The 19,639-nt window shown below is 48.3% G+C and overlaps 1 protein-coding gene and 1 long non-coding RNA gene across 4 annotated transcripts in view; one reads left to right on the top strand and one right to left on the bottom strand.

Moving 5' to 3' along the window:
• The window catches only part of NR6A1 (nuclear receptor subfamily 6 group A member 1), a 70,335-nt gene that overhangs the window by 26,701 nt on the left and 23,995 nt on the right, over positions 1-19,639 (bottom strand). The gene's annotated exons all lie outside the window — the stretch shown is intronic.
• Positions 14,365-15,313, top strand: LOC146429759 (uncharacterized). The gene is made up of 2 exons (XR_014855437.1): positions 14,365-14,534; positions 14,655-15,313. It is a non-coding gene; the product is annotated as an uncharacterized LOC146429759 (long non-coding RNA).

Here is a 19,639-nt window from a genome sequence, read left to right as displayed (position 1 = left end):
ATCCCGAATTTTGGCAGAGCAGGGCTGGCAGAGCCGCGTGGCCCCAGGACAGGGACAGCCCTTCCTTGAGCTCTTGCTGTCCCACCCACGGCCACAGTTTCATAATTCCCCATGCTCCAGCGAGGCTTTGCCCATTTTCATGACAATCGGGGCTCTGTTGTGTCCCCGCAGTTTGAGCCATCAGCCCCTTTGTGGCAGGAACAAAGTCCGGGCTGGGGATAACAAAACCCAGCACATTTCGACGCTGAAGGCGACAAAACCCAGGGCTGCCCCCACACCACTGAGCTGGCCACGGACCAAACTACAGCACTGAGGGGGATTTGATTGCAAGCGACAAATAGATCCTAAGGAAATACCCAACTCCTGGCTTAGTTTTCATTTTACCATCGGTAAAATGCTGGCAGTACCTCTGCTGTGCAGCACCTGAGCCTGTGCAGGTCAGCAGGCGCAGGAACTTGGGGAGTGAGACCAGAGCCCACCTGCCAGAACCAACCTGGTGTGCAAATGTAGCTGAATAAATTACAAAAATTCAGATTAAAACATCTCAACAGCCTCAGTACTGTGGACATTACTGCTTTCAAGCACTGCAGTGAGAGAACTGGTTGGAGGTAAACACAGCATGTACTTTCCCCAAAAGATCTATTCCACTCTATGTATGCAGCTATTTCAGAGAAAATTTTTAAAAATTAATATAAAATTGCTTAGAGAAGCTATGGAAGGAATTGCAAGGAATGATAATAAACATCCACCTGATGTCTGAGTTGTTCTGTGATAATGGTTTAACAACAGATCGGGTAATTCCTCTCCTCCCTGGAGTTAAACACACCAGGAGTGTGGTGTTAATAATTCTAGTGAAGGTGGTCACTTGGTGCACATAAAATTAAGCCATTTTCTCCTTCTTACTAGTTTGATAGGTCATTGTGTAAATTGAATCTTTTATCAATTTCTGGTTTTATCTGTTTATTTATACTTTTATTTGCCTGGCTACCGAATTTGCCGTCCCAGTCAATTGAGTGGTTACAAAAAGCATTTCATTGCACCTCACTTGGTGGGTGACAAACAGCAGAGAGCAGCTCTGTGTAACAGAGGAAAAGGCAGGGGGGAGGTTAAGGGCTCCTCAGAGAGGTCGCCTTCAGAGGAGAAAAGGAAAACAAATGGGATTGTAGGCATGGGAAGTATATGGTTTTACTGCCTTAGTGGGAAAGTACAAGAAAGGAGAATTGCAAAGGGAGAAGCTTTACATTTCTATGAGGAGGTAATCGAGCTCCATTCCCTGCTTTGGGATGGCTCCATCCATTCTGAGAGTGCATGTCCTGTACCTCCCAGTAACCAAATCAGGTCACACAGCATCAGATCATACTGGAAAACACAGGCAAGTTCTTGGGCTGAGTCCCCAATAGCAGCAGCAGCCTCACAGAGCCCTGAGCACTGCATGGCTGCAGCAACAGCAGGCCCAGGGCAATTGCACCTCCTCCTGGGGGCAATTGTTTCTCCCAGAGGTCGATAATCTGGCACAGAGCCCTCCAAGTGAGCAGTGGGGCTTTGTCCCAGCATGTCCCACCTGCAGAACCAGAGCGCCCATCAGCCAGCATGAGCACAAATGAGCCAAAATCTCTTCATCCCAGCCTGGGCAGAGGATGATGTTTAGCAGGATGTAGGAACAGATAGAGGTCTGTAGGCCAGGAGGCAGGGAGCATCTCCCAGGTTTGAAGAGGCAGAAGTTCTGTGCATTAGAGTGCTAAACTGAAAAGCCAAAGGATGATTTTACGCCTGACTTCCACAAACTGCAGTCACAGCTACACCAGCCTGCTGCAGTTGCTGGTCTTTTTAGTAATAGGAACAACAGAACAAGTTTGTTATCCTAACTGCAGTTATTAGAGTTCTGAGCAGCATTTACAAATCCCAGCTTGGTGGTGAGCAGCAATTTTTTGTATCCCTAGGGAAAAACAAGGAAACAATGAGGACATTTCCTCAAATTTCAGGTCAGATGGCAAAACAAAGAAGTAAAAACCTTCAGAATTACAACTACAGCCAACATGTTGCTGTGACCACAGCAGCTTGGGAGCTTCTTTGGATCATTAAGTGCTGGGGAAAGTCCTGTTTGGGAACATCCTGGCTGCTCCATACCTCTCACACAGCAGTGAGACTCGGCAGAGGGACAGGGAGGTGGCACATGGTGGCACATGCTGTCAGGGCTGTCACCAGCCAGAGAAACGCTGCGATTCTGTGGCAAGAGAGAAAACATTGCCGGATCTTCATCCTTGGGCTTTACAGCGAGTTTGACACAGGGGCCACAGGGCCACAGGGCCACAGGGACACCCAGCCGGAGTGGCCAGCGCTGGACAGGAGAGGGCAGCACCCGACCGGGACACGGCGAGCGGCAGAGCGGCCGGAGAGGGACAGAGGGACAGTGAACGGGAAAAGGAAAGGCTGACCAGAAATGTCCTTCCAGAATTTACAAAAATGGGAATAAAATTATGGAGGAATTATCTGGTATACCCTGACAGTACCCTCAGACTTCCCCTTTGTACTCAGGTAACCAGCCAGGAATTCATCCCTGCAGAAAACAGTATATTCCACTGGACAAAAAACACATCACCCAAACTCCCAGCTTCTGTAAGAACCTCCTGCCAACATCTCAGCTTCGAGATGGAGTGATTTATCATCTACAATGTATCTCAGCTTAACCATCTATAAACAGCTATTACTTCTTAAGATGAATTCAAGCTTAAATGAAATTGTGAGATGTCAAAATCTATGGAAAATATATTTATTAGAAAGGCAAGGGCAATTGAGGAAGGAGGAGATGGCATTGGCAGAGGACAATAGCAAAGGAGAAATCCCCATACTCAAAAAAATCCCTGAGTAAATCCAACTTCCTTTCTAGAGGGCCTGAAAGCAGTGAGGAAAGGCAACCAGCATGGGAAGGTGGCACAGTGCCACACCTAGCCCTGTTCTAGGGGATGAAGTTCCATCATTTGTCATGGGCTCTGCATCCCCTTTCACTGCCCAGCCATAACGTGAAGTGCCCAGCTCAGAGCTGCAGAGGGGACTCCTCTGCTCCTCTAGAAAAATCCTTTCATCATTTTAAGTTTCTGCTACTGCAGGTGTGAGGAAAATGTCCCCACGAGCTGCACAGATTGTCCTGGCTGCAAAGTCAGGCTGCACTGTGTGTGTACAGCAGGATTTCAGCAGGATGCTGCAGAGGAGGACAGTGCTTGGGAAATTAAATCTTTGTATCCTGTTCAGTCCTTTGGAGCAGCCTGGCAATCTGGGGCATTTCTGCACTGCTCCCCACTCCTACCAATATTGGTTCCAATTCTGAATGGGGCACGAGCTGAATCCTGAAAAAATACATGCTACTTCCCTGTCTTCCTTCTGCTAAACCTGGTCCTCATCCTTTCCTTCTGATAAACTGGATAATTTATACATCACCTGTACCAGCAGCTCCTAGGCCCAGATACCACCCACCCCAGTCAGCATGAGGCTCCAAATTAAGACGTACGTGACTGCAAAGAGCCAATTTTATTAGACAAACACTAGGGAAAAAAAAATCTTCCATCCTCCTCTCATTTGTGAAGCCACACAGGGCAAAGCATTCCCATGCCTGTTCCTGACAGGGAGTGAGGCTTCCCCAGCACGGGGGCTGCTACTTTGGGTGTAAAGACTGAATCGAACATGCAGTATTTAAGATAATTAGGTTTTCAAAGAAACTACACTAAACATTTCTTTCATGTGTAATCAAATTATGTTAAAGCAAACCTCATAATTTAAACCATTCCATTGGTCAGCTCCTATTTGTTTTCCCTGCACCCTCATTTTTGCTCCAGATCTGTCACATTACATTAACACCTTTCCTACTCACTGCCTACAGAAATAACAGCCTTCGACATGCCTGCACAATCCATTTGTCCTGCTCTAATTACTTTTTGACATAGCCTCTTCTGCTGTTATCTTGCCTTTTCTGACCTCTGTCTGTATTAAAGCCATTTAAAACAATCTTTAAACTCGGTATCTATTGTGATGTGTCTTATATGATACTGCTGGAGTATCAGGCAGCAACATTTTGAAAATCAAATATTTAAATCTATGGTAATACGATAATGTACTTGAGGAGGAAAGCTACTGAGCAGTGGTAACAGCTACAACTGGCTGCTCATAACATGAGCCCCCAGGACTGCAGCACATTTTCAGGATGAAATTCCTGTAGTCATAGAACTGTTCTGCATAAGGAAACTGCTAAAAGATAAATGGAGTCTTCTGTGTACTAAGGAATTTCCCTTATTTTCACAAACGGGGAGGAAAGCAGGAGAAACCGAGAAAAATGGTCATCCTGCACAGGAGAACCCAAATAACCTCCAGACAAACTGAGCAGACAGGAAGAGGATCAGGCAGGGTGCACCATGACAAATCACACTCTTTCCCAAACCCAGAGAAGAAACCATGAATCTCTAATCCAAATATCCCTGTTTTCATCAAGCCCATTCAAAAACTGTGCCCTCATTTTCCTTTGTGGTGATTCACAGAAGATGAGCCTCTAATTACCAGCTACTTCCCCAGCTGAAGCAGCAGAGGATCTGCTCTGTGCCAAGTGTCTGCTTTGGAGTCAAGAACTTTTCCACATGGTGGAACTAATTTTTTGGATATCAAGTTGATCCCAACGTACATATGTCTCACAATACAATCTAACTACATCTTTACATGCTATTTTTCACATCATCCAGCCTCATGCTAACTTAATTGCTATCTAGTCAATATTTTACTCACATTTAAAGAGACTTCGCAAACCTGCATTTGCTCTGGTTCATTTACAGGGTAATTATCCAGCTCACACCAAGTCTGGCCTTCTAGATCCAACCAGTGCAGACACAGGCACAGCTCTGCTGGGAAAGCACAGCTCTACACTTTGTCTTCCAGATGACAGCACTATAAAACCGACAGGGGACAAAACCAGAGTCAATTAAAATACATTAAATGCGATGCAACAATTCTATGATTTGTCATAGAGATTTTATTCCTTTGAATTCCTCTGACTGTGTCCTCAGGACATTAATTCATGAATGCTGTGGAAAGCTTTTCCCACAACACTTCCCCTATGCTCATTTTAATTTTGCCTTTTCTCTTTCCTGTCAGCAGCCCTGACCACAAACCTCGGCCTCATTAAGGCATCTGAACACAGAAGGACCCGAGGATCCACATCCAGACCAGTCTGCTGGAAAAGCAGGAGTGTGAGATGATGCTGTGCTGGAGCACAGCTGAGGGAATGGTTCTTCAGTGATGTTTTTTGCAGGACATCCAACAGCAGGAGCTGGTCATGCCCATGGGAATTGCTGGAACAGTGAGGATTTAGGGGACCAAAAGCAACAGACACCAGACCTGGAACCAAGGCCATAGAGATTCCCATATTTGGAATCTCACCAGGCTCCAAGCTCCTCTGTACAGTGGCATGGAGCAGCATCTCCTCCCATCCAGCTCCCAAGCAGCTGCTGGTGGAAGTTGGGGATTTAATTCTGTGTGCAGGAACCTCAGAGGATACCCACGTTAGGACTGTGATCAGTTCTTCACAGATGCCTCTAATCTGCCTGTGGAGGAATCCACCTCTCCCCGTGACTGCCTAGGGATGTGGCCCCCGAATTAGGGGGGTTGATTTCCCCTCATTAAGCCTGTCCTGAGCTGCTCTCTGCGGGAACCATCCTCACCACAGCTCCCACTGCAGCTCCAGAGGAACACTGGAACTCCACAGAATCCCCACTCCTACCCTGGTTTTCCTGGCTTTGGGAATGTGAAAATGGCAGATTAGCTACACCAAACAAGCTCTCCTGGCTGCTCTGGAGGCCCCTCAGACAGAGGCAGGACAGACAGAGCTTCTCTGCTCCCTGCAGCCTCACTGGCTGCACACCACAGCCATAAATCCTCCCCAGCACAGCAGAGCAGAGCACAGCGGGTTTAGCCGGAGGGATCCTCTGCAATGCGAGGTGCTGCAAGAAATGTGAGAGGCTTTGAGAGGAAACATGTAAGATTCAGATTTGAAATTAAAATGATCTGCCCCAACAACAGCGCCTGGATTTCTACGTGAAATTTTTGACATTCCAATGGCATGATACATTTGTGTTGCTCACCCAAGATAATCCCACGCGTTTTTTTAGAAGTTAAAAATTAAAATCGGCATTAGGGTTTTTATCATATATCTTGAAAACAAGGTGAACAGAAAACTCCCAGTGCTCACCGCCAGGCATCTTATCAGCAGAAGCTAGGGGCTCTTTGTGCTGTGTTGTGATGACTTTGCAGCACACGTACTCCTGAAAACAGCTCCTGCTACTCACAGGAGACACTCTGGATGCTCAGATCCACGGATCTCACCATGAGGTGCCACACTGCATGTCAGAACAACCCAAATCACACTGAGCAAGTTCCTGCACCAAATTCAGCAAACTGCACTTGCACTACATCTACAGGAGCAAATGTAAGATGTTAGATAAGGGCCACGCTGGGGTTAAATACACTCACTATTTTGGTTAAATCAGGAATTAAACTTATGAATTCTAGGGATATGAATGTCACTTAACAAAACAGAACACAAATACCCATAGGGCAGCGATCCTCTTCTTTAAAGCAAAAAAGTCATCCAGCTTTTCCTGTGTGAGTCTTGCCAAAGACTAATTACATTATTGCTTGTTATTTGTAACAAAACACAAACATTTTCCTTATGCCCTCAGACAGTAATCACAGAGGAACCAGTACACCCTAACCTCAACACACACTGCCGTGTGGGATATAAAGCACTCTGATCTAGTCTCATCCACCCACTAAATTGCTCCAAAGTTTGCTTGCACATATTCTCTGCAAGTCTGGGGAGAAGCTGCTTTCTGCACTGGCAATACAGCGAGCAGGGTGACAGTCTAACATGGTGTCCTGCTGAGATCCAAGAATAGCAATGCCTTAAAAGGCAGCGATGTTGAGATCACAAGGAAAAGAGAATTAGGGCACAGCTGTGGAGTTCTGTAGGCTAAAACATAGACTCAATATGTCAGAGAAAATTAAATCACAGAGCTACATGTAATTTCTAGTCTCATTTGGAACTTTGCTGTAGCTGTGCAGAATTTGTGCTCGGGTCATACATGTGAGTTGCTGTGGTTTTGCACACAGAAATAAAGCATGAAATTAATTTAAAAAGAAAAAACAAAGGAGTTGTATGCCACAGTAACACAAATAGCTATATTTGGAAGGATGTGTACATGCTACTGCAGCTCACACCCAGTTCTGTGGGCAGCTCTGGAGGACAGACAGCAAAGCCCCAGCCCTGCCTGTGACACAGCCTCACCTGCAGTGCAAAACAAAGACAAACTCACCTGACAGATCTGAAAAATGCCTGTTTTCCTGTGGTTGTCAGAAAAGTGGAAGGGACCCTTCCACAAAACTGAAGGTACCAAAACTGATTACAAACTTTAGCATAGGCTTTTCCCCTTGAAGAAGTGATGTTACATTTTTCATGCAATCTGTGTCCAGTAAATGAATTTTTGGGATGTCAAGGTCTGTGCCTATTGGTGCAAGAGCTGTGCCTTGAGCCAGGAGTTTGGTGCCTTCCCCAGTGTCTTCCCCAGCTCCAGACAAGCCTCCAGAGGGTACCATGGCAGAGACCAGCACAGAGCTGTTTGATGGCAAGAACTGTGCATTCCATGGGAGTCCCTGGATGAAAAGCTGGCCTTTAGGCAGAGCAGGAGGGCCTCTCTCAGCCAAAACTGGACCCATGGAGCAGCTGAGTGGTGCCTCACCTGCACAAGAGACCAGCCTTTACCTGACCAGCAGACTGAAATTATCTCTTTTAAAGGCTCTGAAGGCCAGGGACAGATAAGAGAGAAGATGGAGGAGATAAAGCAGCTGGCAACAAGGGAGCAAGAGACTGATTGGGATGAGGTGTAGATGGCCAGGCTTTCCTAAATCCCTGGTACTTGAGCATTACTGTGGTACAGAACAGCACGAAAACAGAGGTTGGAAGCTGCACATAATTACAACTCTGTTTAGCTAAGTGTATTTCCTGTGGAGCTCACAGAGCACAGCTGCATGCAAAGCTGATCTGTTGGTATCAGCCACCTTTTGTCCCTAAAGAGGTAAATTATACCTCTGGTTTGTATATAAAGTTCAATAGCTGCTAATGGTTATGCTTGAGCTGCAAACAGAGCTGTGGACTGACATCTCCAGGAGTCAATTCCTGTGAAGGGATAGTATGTTAAGAGATTTTACGAAGGGAGAGAGTTCAGCAGCCAACAAACAAGGAGAAGTGCAAACCAGCCAGGGAGGGATGTGCAGGGTGAGTGTGTGGCTGGGGGACCAGGCTCGGTGGGATGGGACCTGTTGACCCCTCGGCTGTGTCTAGTGAGTGGCATCCCTGCCCACGGCGATGGGCTGGAGCCAAATGACCTTTAAGGTCTGTTCCAACCCAAGCTGTTCCATGATTCCATGGCCCAACTCCTGCAGGAGCTGCAGAGCTGTGTGCACGTGGCACTGCTGGGGAGAAGGAGGAATGCACCGCGATAGACATCACACGGGATGGAGATAAGGCAGAGTGCAGAAGAGCAGCAGGGATGTGTGAATTCAGCCCGCAGTGATGGAGGAGAGCTGCTGGAAGCTGCCGATGCCAGGAAGGGTTAACAGGGCAGCTCCCGAGCACAGGCGCTGCTCGCAGGGGCACACGTGTACACCACCATCTAATTAACAGAGAAAATGCCAAATGCTGCAGATGCATCGCCTTTCCCGAACAGAACTCTGTATCACCTACTTTAAGCACAGCCCGGTTCATACATATGCAATGCTCTTCACAAACGCCGTACCTGGTGCGGGAAACAATCCCGCAGACGAGGATGCGAAAGGAGGTCACTAATTCTCCTGGAATATCTCTGGGAGCAGGCGGAGGCAGCCCCGCACGCCATCCCTGCCATCCCTGCCATCCCTGCCATCCCGCAGCCTGCGGTCACTGCCAGCGCCGCCAGCCCTGACCCAGTTTCCCGCAGCATTTCTGCATAGCGACAGAGGTCCGGGCAGGACAAGTGTCACCTCCCAGCCCACGGGATTGTCGCTCCCTACCGCTCCGGCGGGATGTGCCCAGCCTTCACACGCAGGCACACACGAGCACGGCACTGCACAGAAATGTAAGCAAACGCCGGAAGAGAAGGAATTAGAACAACAACAAAAATCCTGTTCTCATTCCCAGAATATCCCTCTGAAGTGCATGCAGGGCTGTGAGAGTGGCTACACGAACATGCATCCCGTGGATCCACCCTGGCAGTTCCATTCTGGGCAAAGCTCTTTCAAAGGGCCTTTGCTCTTTTCTGGCTGGTCTGAGCATTCCTGTTGCCCTGAACCAATCCTGCCCTTTCACTTCCACCAAAAGGAATCCCAATGTATTGAGCCACACAGAAAATTACAATTCCTTCATTACCCCCAGCCAAAGCTCTGATGATGTGAGGAAATGCATTTTCCCACAACAAGTCCTGCACACCTCATGTACTGTCCTATTTCCTACTCCCTCAGTCCCTATGGAATTACAGTGTATTGACTGCAGACGCACTGGCAGTTCTGATGTCACCTCCGTGCTTTTTCTTTTTTAATTTCTTTTACCTAGGTGAAGCATCTGTATTTCCTCTGTTGTGAAATTTTGTGCTGAAACTATAACAAGCCAAAAATCTCTTCAATGGGAAATTTCACAAACGGAGGATTATGACTTCAGCTCCAGAATAAGCAGCAGGAGCAGATGGAACTCTTCAGAAACAATGATTCCATTTTCATGCAAATTTCCTTAGTAGTTAAAAAAAGACGACGAAGAAAAAAACCACCAAGATATCAGAATGGTCTCTAAATGGAAGGTTTTTGAATGATGCTAAAAGCAAAGGGCTGGTAGCTCTCCACAGTCCCAAGCATTTTAGCGGCAGCCAGGGTGAAAAAAAACCATGACAAACTAAACCCAGACTCCATCCCCACTCAGAGTCAGGATAAGAGAAAGGGAAAATGGAGTGAATGTGTATTTTAGTTTTTACAATTTTCAACATCCTCGGCTTTGTGCTAATGCACACTTCAGAGCTAATTCTTATGCTCTTTAGGAGCACAGGCTTCATTCATGAAGCAGCATGACAAAAATTCTTTATCCACTTGATGGCTACAGAAGGTGACAGGCACCGAGAAGCAGCCAGCCACGGGGACCCTGTCAGAGTGCTAACCTGCAGCGCTCCTCCTCGGAGGACAGCGCTCCCCTGATTGCAGCAACACAGACATGCATATTTCATAGCCCAAGTGTGGAAACTGAGCCAATTCTTTTGTTATTAATACTGGCAGCATACCCTAAAACACAAATAATGCACAGAGTTAGCAGACCCTGGCTCTTCTGCTGACTTCTTACTCGGTTTTGGCCTTGTGCCTTAATTTGCCCCTTGTGTTTACTCCCCAAGTGAGAGAATTCGAGCTACTCCCTCACTCTCAGCGTGGTGAGGACAACTGGCTTTGCACAAGGGAGTGTGACTGTGCCACATACAGCACCAACCACTGTCCTGTTGTGCACACACAACACATGCTCATGGTAGTAAATGGAATACTTTGGAACGCCCAGGGAATTCCACTTTTACAGGCTGAGGTTTTCAGGCCAAGAGGAAGCAATACGCACAGAGGAGCAGGAATGCAACAGCCCACTGCTGCTTGTCAGTGCAATTCCTGCACGATGGACCAGGGGAATGCACAGCCTGGGCTGTCCCCCTGTGCAGCACCTGGACAGGGAGCCCTGGGATCAGCCATGGGCACAGGGAGCCTTTGGATCAGCCTCTCCAAATCCAGGCATCCCTCCTGCTGCAGTTGTTCTCTGATGTTTTGCAGTGAGGCTTCATAACTGCCTATCAATTCCATCAATTTCTATCTCAGTTTCACATTGATTTTTTAAAATTAATTTTATCCTTCCTTTTTCATGCAAAAGGGATACAACTTTGGCTTCAAGTAAGGCTGCCAAGAGGAAAGGCCTCTGAGCCATGTGTTCAATACCAAGAATACTTCTGTTTAATCCCATTCTACCTACACTTATCCCTTTCATCATGTCACTGGCCAAATCTTTTCACTTTGAATTTGCTCTGAAGCTGAATCTCTTTCCTTCCTCATCAAGTTAGATGGATTTAAGCAATGACAGCTACCAAAAGGACAGAGCACATACAAAATAACTCCAAAAATGGGCTCAACAAGGTTTATTTTCAAGCTCTTCCCTTGCTTACTTCTTAGCAGAGGGATATAAAGAAACAATTTCCTCAGTTAATCCCTCCCTGACCGAAATTAACTTTTTCCAAACTATTTTCTTAAATACTTTCTTTACAGTCTTGCCTGAATGAACTTGACAATAGGCACATATCAGTCTCCCAAGGAAAGGAAGAGAACAGCAATGGGGAGCCATATGAAAGATAACTTAGCTGCTCTGACCAGCACAGTGCTGCACATTGGGGTGCTGGAAAAGGGGAGGTTCAGATTAACACTCTGGATTTCTCTTCATTTCTCAATAAAGATTACACAGGAGGGAAAAAATATGTGTATCCTTTAAGCCCCCACTTCTTTGCTTGCTGGTCTTTGAGGTATGAACAGAAATGAGACCCATCTGCCCCAGGTCTTGCCTGTCTGGATCAGCACACTGGATCTGACCAAACTCACAGGAAGTCTTCCATCCTCCTTCCCCTGCCTTGTCACAGCCTTTCTCCAGAATGGGAACTGCCAGCAAGTCTCAAGGATAACTGGGGGAAGCACAAGGGAGTACTGGAACTGCCTCTCCTTTAGATGCCTCAAGAGATCTCCATCACTTTTTCATTTTGACTTGGGCAAATTTTAAGCAGCAAAATGTAACACAAAGTTGATGACAGTACTGCAAAAAGGCTGAAGGGCTGGAAACTGGGTCAACCCCCATCTCCTGCCCCCAGCCCCATCACCACTGACAGGCTCCTGCAGGGCCTGGCTCCAGCTTGGAGGAGCAGCCACAGCACAACGGCCTCGGCTGCAGTGCCCTTGCCTGGGGAACTTGTTCTCCATGGCTGCTCCAGCAGCTCACTTCCCAATGGGAAATTATGTTTCCCATAGATTTAGTCAAACACGGTTCTAATTTAGTAATCGCGATGTTCATCCCACTGAGCCGGACCGAGTGTTTTGAGAATGAGAGCAAAATAATTAGGACGAGCCTCAAAATATTCAAACGACTCAACCATTTGAAGATCACCTCTGATGAGGGGACAGGAGGCACCTGGAGATTGGCATGTGGTTGTGCTTGTACACTGTGCCAAAACACTGTTCCCTTTTCCAGACCCTAACATTTCATATTTGAAGACTTTTATAGTATTTCTGCTAATCTTAAAATGGGTTCTGTAGATGTTCAGATCTCTTGTAAAGCCTGTATTACCCTCCAGAACACTCTTATGGGTTAATTTTTTATTTCTCGTAAATAGGATCAAAGATACCAGTTTTTCAGTCAGAAACTCACTCATAACCCAGCAAGCACCAGAACAGGTATCTTAACAACTGCATCAACTACATTTCAGAAGTATCGCCAAATGACTCAAGAAACAAAAGACAATCTTCAAATGAGGAGGCAGAGAGGAAGCTATCTGGGAACTGGAGAAGTTACTACAATGGTGATTGTGGGCAGAATGGACAGCAGATATGAGTTATCTCCTTCACACTCATGACAGGGAGGTGGGAACCTCTTCATCCACATCAATAGCAGCTGCGTGACAGTGATACGAGCCTGGGTCACCATTACAGCAGCATGTCAAGCTTTTCTTTTTTCTTTCTCTTTCCAAACTGCTTCCTTTTGGAAGAGTTCCATGTAACTGTCATTTGTTTTCTCATTTCGTTTTCATTTTCCATTTATGCATTCATCCAGCCCTTGAGGGTGAATTCTACAGGAACCCGTGTCAAGAATGCCCACAAGAGCCCTCTGACCCACCCCTCCCACTCCTCTGTGTCCCTGCTAATGACATCATGGCACAGCCAAAACACTCAGCAAGGCAAAGGGCAGAAACTGCATTGCCACTGCGGCACCTTCCCTTCATCTGTCACCTGCCCTGTCCCAGGGTGCTGGGGCTGCCAGACCACCACAGGATCCCAGAACCAGCACTGGGTTACTGCAGTCGGTACTGAAACCACTTGAACAGCAGTAGAACACAGAGAGAGAGCAGCTGAGCAGTGTGAAGAGAAGGAGAACCTGTCCTGCAGCACAGGATCACAGGTCAGAAGGGACCGCAGGAGTCACGTAGCCCAAACTCTCCTCCAAGGAGGATGTCCTGTGCTTTGGTCTCCCCCTGCCAAAATGTTCTCAGAGAAGAATAAAAGGTCAATAAATGAAAAAAGCCAAAGAAAAAAGACTAGGAAACCTGGAAGAGAATGAGAAGAGAAAATGCAACACAGACATTGAGTTCCACCCACTGCTCAGCCCTGGGCTCCCTCTGGAAACACTTGACAGAAAACAAAGTTAGTGTCTCAGTGCAATTCCAGAGACATCCCAGTGTCTTGTAGCACTGTTCTAGCACAGGGAAAGGACGCAGACGCAGCAGCTTCGAGTTTCGTCAGTCTCAAACCACTGAAACTAGCCAGGTAGTGGAGCTCATTCATCATCAGGTGGTCTCATTGAGAACGTGCTTAGAAGAGTTTTATTCTGTCCTGCCACACAAACGGCAACGATTGTTCTTGCTGTGCTAAAGAATGGAAACAAAAACAGGTGGAAAATCTCCTCTACGCTACGTGTGGTTCAGGGTAACTCTGCCAATGGGATTTGGTGGGATTGTCCAGCCGTTCCACAGGGACAATCCCGAGGTTTTCCAGGAGCCCGGAGTGCTCGTTCAAGGAGCCGCAGCCGCTCGGTGACACATTTCGGTGCCTTTCAGTGCGAACACGGAGTGGCCTCGCGCTGCTGCCGGCTCTGCCCGTGCTGGCGGCGGGGCAGCGCCGTGACCCAGTTTCCCAGTGGCCCCGAAGGCCCGGGGATAACCCGGCCGGGGGCTCGGGGGCTGGCGGAGCAGGCCCGGACACCGCCCGCCAGGGAAGGTGACAGCCCCGCGGCGGGGCAGGCGGCGCGCCCGGCGGAAGCTCAGCCGTGCGGCGCGGCCGGCGGGGTGCCGGCGCTGCGGGGCTGTGCGGGGCTCGGCTCGGCTCGGCTCGGCTCGGCTCGCCCGGCCCGCCCGGCACCCAAACAACCCCCGGCCCTGCGCCCGCCGGCAGGGCGGGACGGACCCTCCGGGGCGCGGGCAGGGCCCAATCAGGAGCCGGCCCCGCGCCGCCCCAGCCAATGGGCGCGGCGATACCGCGCACGTGACCGGGCGCGAGGCCGCCCGTCAGCGGGCGCTATATATCGGGGCGGGGGCGCGGGCGGCGGCGGCCGCGGGGGCTCGGTGGGTCCGGCGGCCGCTCGCGCCCCGCCCGCGCCACGCCGGGCCGCCGGGCAGCGGCGGGACCTGCCGGAGCGGCCGCGCCGCCGCAACTTTGGGGAGAGCGAGCCCAGCGCCCAGCCGTGCCCGGGAGCGCCCCGCCAGGTAAGGCGTTAATCCGAGTCCCGGCGGGCCGGGGGGAGCCGCCGGGGGGGCGGGGGTCGAGCTGCGCCCCGACCTGCCGACAGTTGGGCTTTTTTTATTATTTATATTTTATTTTTCCAGTCTCATTTCTGCACGTGCTCCTTTGTTCTCCAACAGAAGCGCCTTTTTTTTTTTTTTTTTCATATCTGTGTGTATATATATATATATCCGTTAATGTAACGCAGCTGGAGCGCCGCTCCCCGCCGGTACCGGGAGGGGGGAACGGGCGGCAGCTCCCCTTACCCCTCCCCGCTTTATTCCCTCCTCCCCCGGAGAAGAAGGAGAAACTCGAGCGATTCCGCGGCGCTGGAAGTTGCTCGCGGGTCCGGGTCGGTAACCAGACACGCGTGTCGCCCGAGGGCTGGCGGGGAGGAACTGAGCCAGACGGGGACACAAAGGAGGGGGGCAGCCCCAGACACGCCGTCCCCGCCCCGCGGCGGCAGCGCCCGGCACCGCCGAGCCCCGGGCGGGGACGGCGAGCGGGGAGAGGATGCCCCCGGTCCCCCTTTTGTCTGGCTCCGGTGGCACCTGCGGGGGCGAGCGCTCGGCCGCCCCGCCCGCGGACCGAACCGCGACCGGCGACGGATTAGCGACAGTTGTTGTGCTCGGAGCGGGCTGAGACAGCCCCGCGCTCGGGGTGCGTCTGGGGCCGGGCAGGGCTCGATTCCGGCACCCTCGCGTTCATTAACAAAACCATTAAAAATGCAAAAACACTGCAATAAAATGAGCCCCGATGTGCAGTATTGCCCCAGTTCTTGGTGTATCAAACTCGGAATATTTATCGTAACTTGCTTTAAAAGAAATTTAACGTATTTGCTCCCAGACTCTCGACCGTGATTAGCTGTGATGCTTGCAATGGACTCTATACAATATCTAAAAGAAATTTAATGCATTCGCCCCCCCCCAAGCCATCTGTAGTGATTTACTGTGACAATTGCAATGGGCTGTGTATATGATATCCAGAAGAAATTTAACTTATTTTCCCCCAAAATCCTCTGCAGTGATGTTTGGGCTCTGTGCATGGTAACAGATGTTCAATATACACTTAAAAATCTGGTATTTTCTAAGAAAATAATTTTCATAAACTTTTCCTACCGTTTCCTCAGCAAAAACAACCCATTATGAAAGCTCTAAGTAGAATTCTTCCACAACTTTAGCAAGTTGAGAAGGGGATGTTTTGCCCAGGAATGCGAGATAGCATATTTAAAAAGTTAATAAGTATTAAAAGCCGTGAGGAACGTTAAAAGTGCATTTCCAAGTGGTGTGCTCCCCGCAGCCGCGGCGCAGAGCAGCCAGCACAGCGCCTGCAGCTCCACGCAGAGCAGAGGTTATTCACATGGCTGTTCGAGAAACTCCATTCATATCTCTGACTACCTGGATTTGAATAGAAACCAGACAGCAATTCTTTGGTCCCAGCCACTATTCGCCCCGCTGGACAATAGAGATTTGTTAGCACACAGGCACAAGCCCTGGGACACAAAGCTGGAGGCAGCAGAGATAGGGGCTTCACTGCACAGGAAATTACAGCTTTTGATGCACTGTTGGCAGGTCTGTCGGTTCAGAACAGCAACATGCCTGTGCCATGTTTAAGAGCTCCTGACTGCCATTTTTAACCACCTAGAATGTCATAAAAGCTTTATTGTCGCAGTACATAAAATCATGAAGTCCATATGGTTACTTTTCAGCCGCCCTGGGTCTGGAAGGCAGAAGCATGATCTAGCTGGAGATTTTAATTTGGGGGGAGTGGGGGGGGGGGGAATTAAAAGAATTTGAGGACAGAAAACCTCAAAGTGTTTACAAAAACAGAGATGTGTTACCGAGGCAGCTGATGTCCAGCCTGAGATGGGGTGGTGTTCTAATGGAGTTGGTTTAGTGGTGGCTGTAAGGTGACAAGGCTGGGCAGCTTATTTCATCCCAAAAGGTTCAGTAAATTTACTCCAGGCAGCTCCAGTACCAGCTGTGGAGGAGAACATTGTTCACTTGTGTCAACTTGGCAAGCAAAAAATAAATAAGAAAAACCAAACCGCTCAGTGTCTGGTACCTCCCATTTCCCCTACTTTCCCCCCAGTCTGGAGTTAAAATGAGAACTGCTCAGAGACTGGGCTTTAATCCGCTGATTGGAGCCAATGAGCAGAAATTATCGAGATTAGAAAACCAACCAGCGGGTTTTATTAGCTGAGAAGCCAGCCCCTCGCTGTGCACGGCGCCACAGCCGCGCGCTGGGCTCGGGGCACTCCTTGCCCAAAGAGCAGGAGGGCTAGGGCTGGTCCTCCTCTCTTTTGGTATTTTTCCATAAATTTTACCTCCCCTACCACCTTAGCACCAGGTAGAATACCCAGCCCCACGGGCTTATAAGACTTACAGTTCTGCCGGGCGAACAGTGTCAGGGTGTCTGTCTAGGTGTGAGCCTGGCTGCGAGTGCAGCAGGAGTGGAATGACTTGGCTCTTCTTCACCCCGGAAAAACAATGACAGGGAGAGTTGTACATTGCAGTTGGGAAGTGTGTGTGTTTGTTATGAGCTGCAGCCATACAAAGCACCATAAAATACAGAAACAAATGTTGGGCTGTTTGCTGCCATTAAGCATGTTTTTACCAACACAATGCTTGTGAGCTCAGGAAAAGGGAATGAGTTGTTTTAAAACAAGGAAGGTTCATGTTCCAGGGCACCAGGAGACACCTGGGAAGAGCAGTGCTAATGCTCTGCACCAGCCCATGAGGCAGATGATGGATTTGCTTCTGTAGGTCCTTGAAGCAACGGATGACTAAAAAGAATACACTTTTCTGAAAAAGCTGCTTCTTGTATAACAAACACCCATACATGTGAGGGGCCAGCTCACAGAATTTTCAGCTGCTGTTTCAGAACATTAAAAATATAAATGTGAATGTAAATACTTTTCACAGGAGTCAGTTTTGTCTGAGTAATTATATAACTTCCTTGAATTCTCTTCCTGATGGGAGTACAATGGCTTGGGTGTATTACTTCTCAGTAAAACTTAGCTTGATTGTAATCTAGCCCAATTCTTATCACCTAGTTTGATTTTTTTTTCTTGCTGGTACTGACAAGCCCAGAAAGACCTACCTAAAATAGGCCTTTGAACAAAAACATTATTATTTTTAATAAAAGTTAAGGATATTGATGGCTCTATCTACAACACTTTTAGATGAAATTCAATGGTATGCTTAAAATACAGCAACCTCTTCTGTTGCCTGTAATACTTCTAATACTTAATATTCATCCAGATGCTGATGTTAAAACCTACCCCTTGAAAGTGCTGCCTAAAAAAAAAGTGCTGAAAAGTTAAATTCTGTCCTTGCAATTGGGTTGTAAGAGTTTGAGTACCTGTTAAGCACAAAGTTTTGAATGGAAACCAGACCATTATAAGTTGGCAAAAAGCACTTCTGCTTAATTGAAACAGCCATAAGAGGAATGTCTGGGCATAACCCACTCCCAACAACATCCGCAGACTCAGCCTGGACATGGGAATAATCCCATCATGCACATAAGAAAAGGATGCTGATGGCTTTTCTCATGTGGTTGGGGTTTATTTAAACTGCACATAGAAATAACAGATAATTCTAAAGTCAGCTTTCACAACTCCAGTTACAGCTATTCCAAGGGAAAGCTTATAAAGCCTGAACCACTGTCACAACCACTAACAGCCTTGGAAGTTGCAGCAGATGCAGAAGACCAGCATGTGTATAATCCAACCATTAATAGATGGTATTGCATTACAGGGTTGGTTGCCAATAAAAATGTGTCAGGTATGCTGAGATCTCACAATACACTTGGCAATTTAACAAAAAATGTGGAATCCTAAGAATTTCATTTTATCTTAATAATAGCCAGCAGATGCTGTAACCGTTTCAAACCCGCAGCGTTGATTAATAGCGCTCAACAGTTTCATATGTTAAGAACTCAAAAGATAACAATTGGGTGTTTTGATATTAAGGATAACATGGAAGCATGTGTTTCCCTAAGAAGCACCATGGACCTACAGTCTGATGACATCACCTTTTCAAACAGACTTCGGTCATTCCTGCCTTCGGAGAGTAGCTCAAACCATCTGCAGCTGCTCTGGACCACAACACAAAGAAATGAACCCCACTGCCAGCAGTGACCTGGGTAAAACTGCACATTTCTGAGTGCTGAGTGCTGCATCTCAAACCCAAGAACCCTCTTGCATTAGCAGTTAATTGTGTGGGAATGAATATTGCAGGAATCTTGGGAAGGGGAATTCTGCTGCTCGGTAGCAGGTCCCTTTCCACCGTAATGGCTTTTGGGATGATGCACAATTTGGGTTTGCAAGCCCACGTTACTCAGCCCTGCGGCTAACCCGTGTTTCCCGCAGGAAGGCCAGCCTGTGTGGGATGAGCTGTAAGGGCAGGGTGGCCATGGGTGGCACGTGGAGCACTAACGTGTCCCCCCAGCGGCACTGCCCTCAGCGCAGAGCTGCTCCTACCCACGGGGACAGGGGCCATGTGCTCTGGGTGCCTCCATCCCAGCGGTGACACAGGCACTGCTTGTCCACTACAGGCACATTGAAACAGGAGTCCAGCCAGCTGTAGGTTATCAATCCCCAAAAATTGATAAAACATATTCTATCAATACATTTACTGATTCTCAATTTGGTAACCAGATCTGTTAGTAGTTTTTTTGGAAAATGTCTCGTCAAATGAGTATTCAAGGCTTTCCTACTTCGCTTTTTCCAGGCTTTGAGCACACATTACTTGAACATTAGAGCACACATCCCTCTGTTCCCGTGTACAAGTCTGCAGTGCCTCTGTAAATAGTGCTACATCTCGAGTCTGATGTCATGAACAAAAAGGATTCATCTGGTCTGTGAGAAGTGGTCAGGGTTTCACCATGCACTGCAATTCCCAGTCTCCCATATTTACTTACATCTCCAGCTGCACGCACGCCAGTGCCCTGGAGTGGCAGCAGCTCCATTTACATAACCAGGGCTGGGTACCCCCGGGGCTCCTGCTGGAGCTGAGCCCCCAGTGCAGGCAGGGAGGGAGCTCAGCTCCCAGTCCGGGCAAGGAGAGAGCTCTCACCTCGCTGACAA

This window comes from Lichenostomus cassidix, chromosome 17 (assembly GCF_008360975.1).
Source record: "Lichenostomus cassidix isolate B80296 chromosome 17, HeHo_3.0, whole genome shotgun sequence".
In the NCBI taxonomy this organism is placed as follows: domain Eukaryota; kingdom Metazoa; phylum Chordata; class Aves; order Passeriformes; family Meliphagidae; genus Lichenostomus; species Lichenostomus cassidix.
Note: the sequence above shows the minus strand (reverse complement) of the source record. Positions and strands in the feature narration are given on the sequence as shown.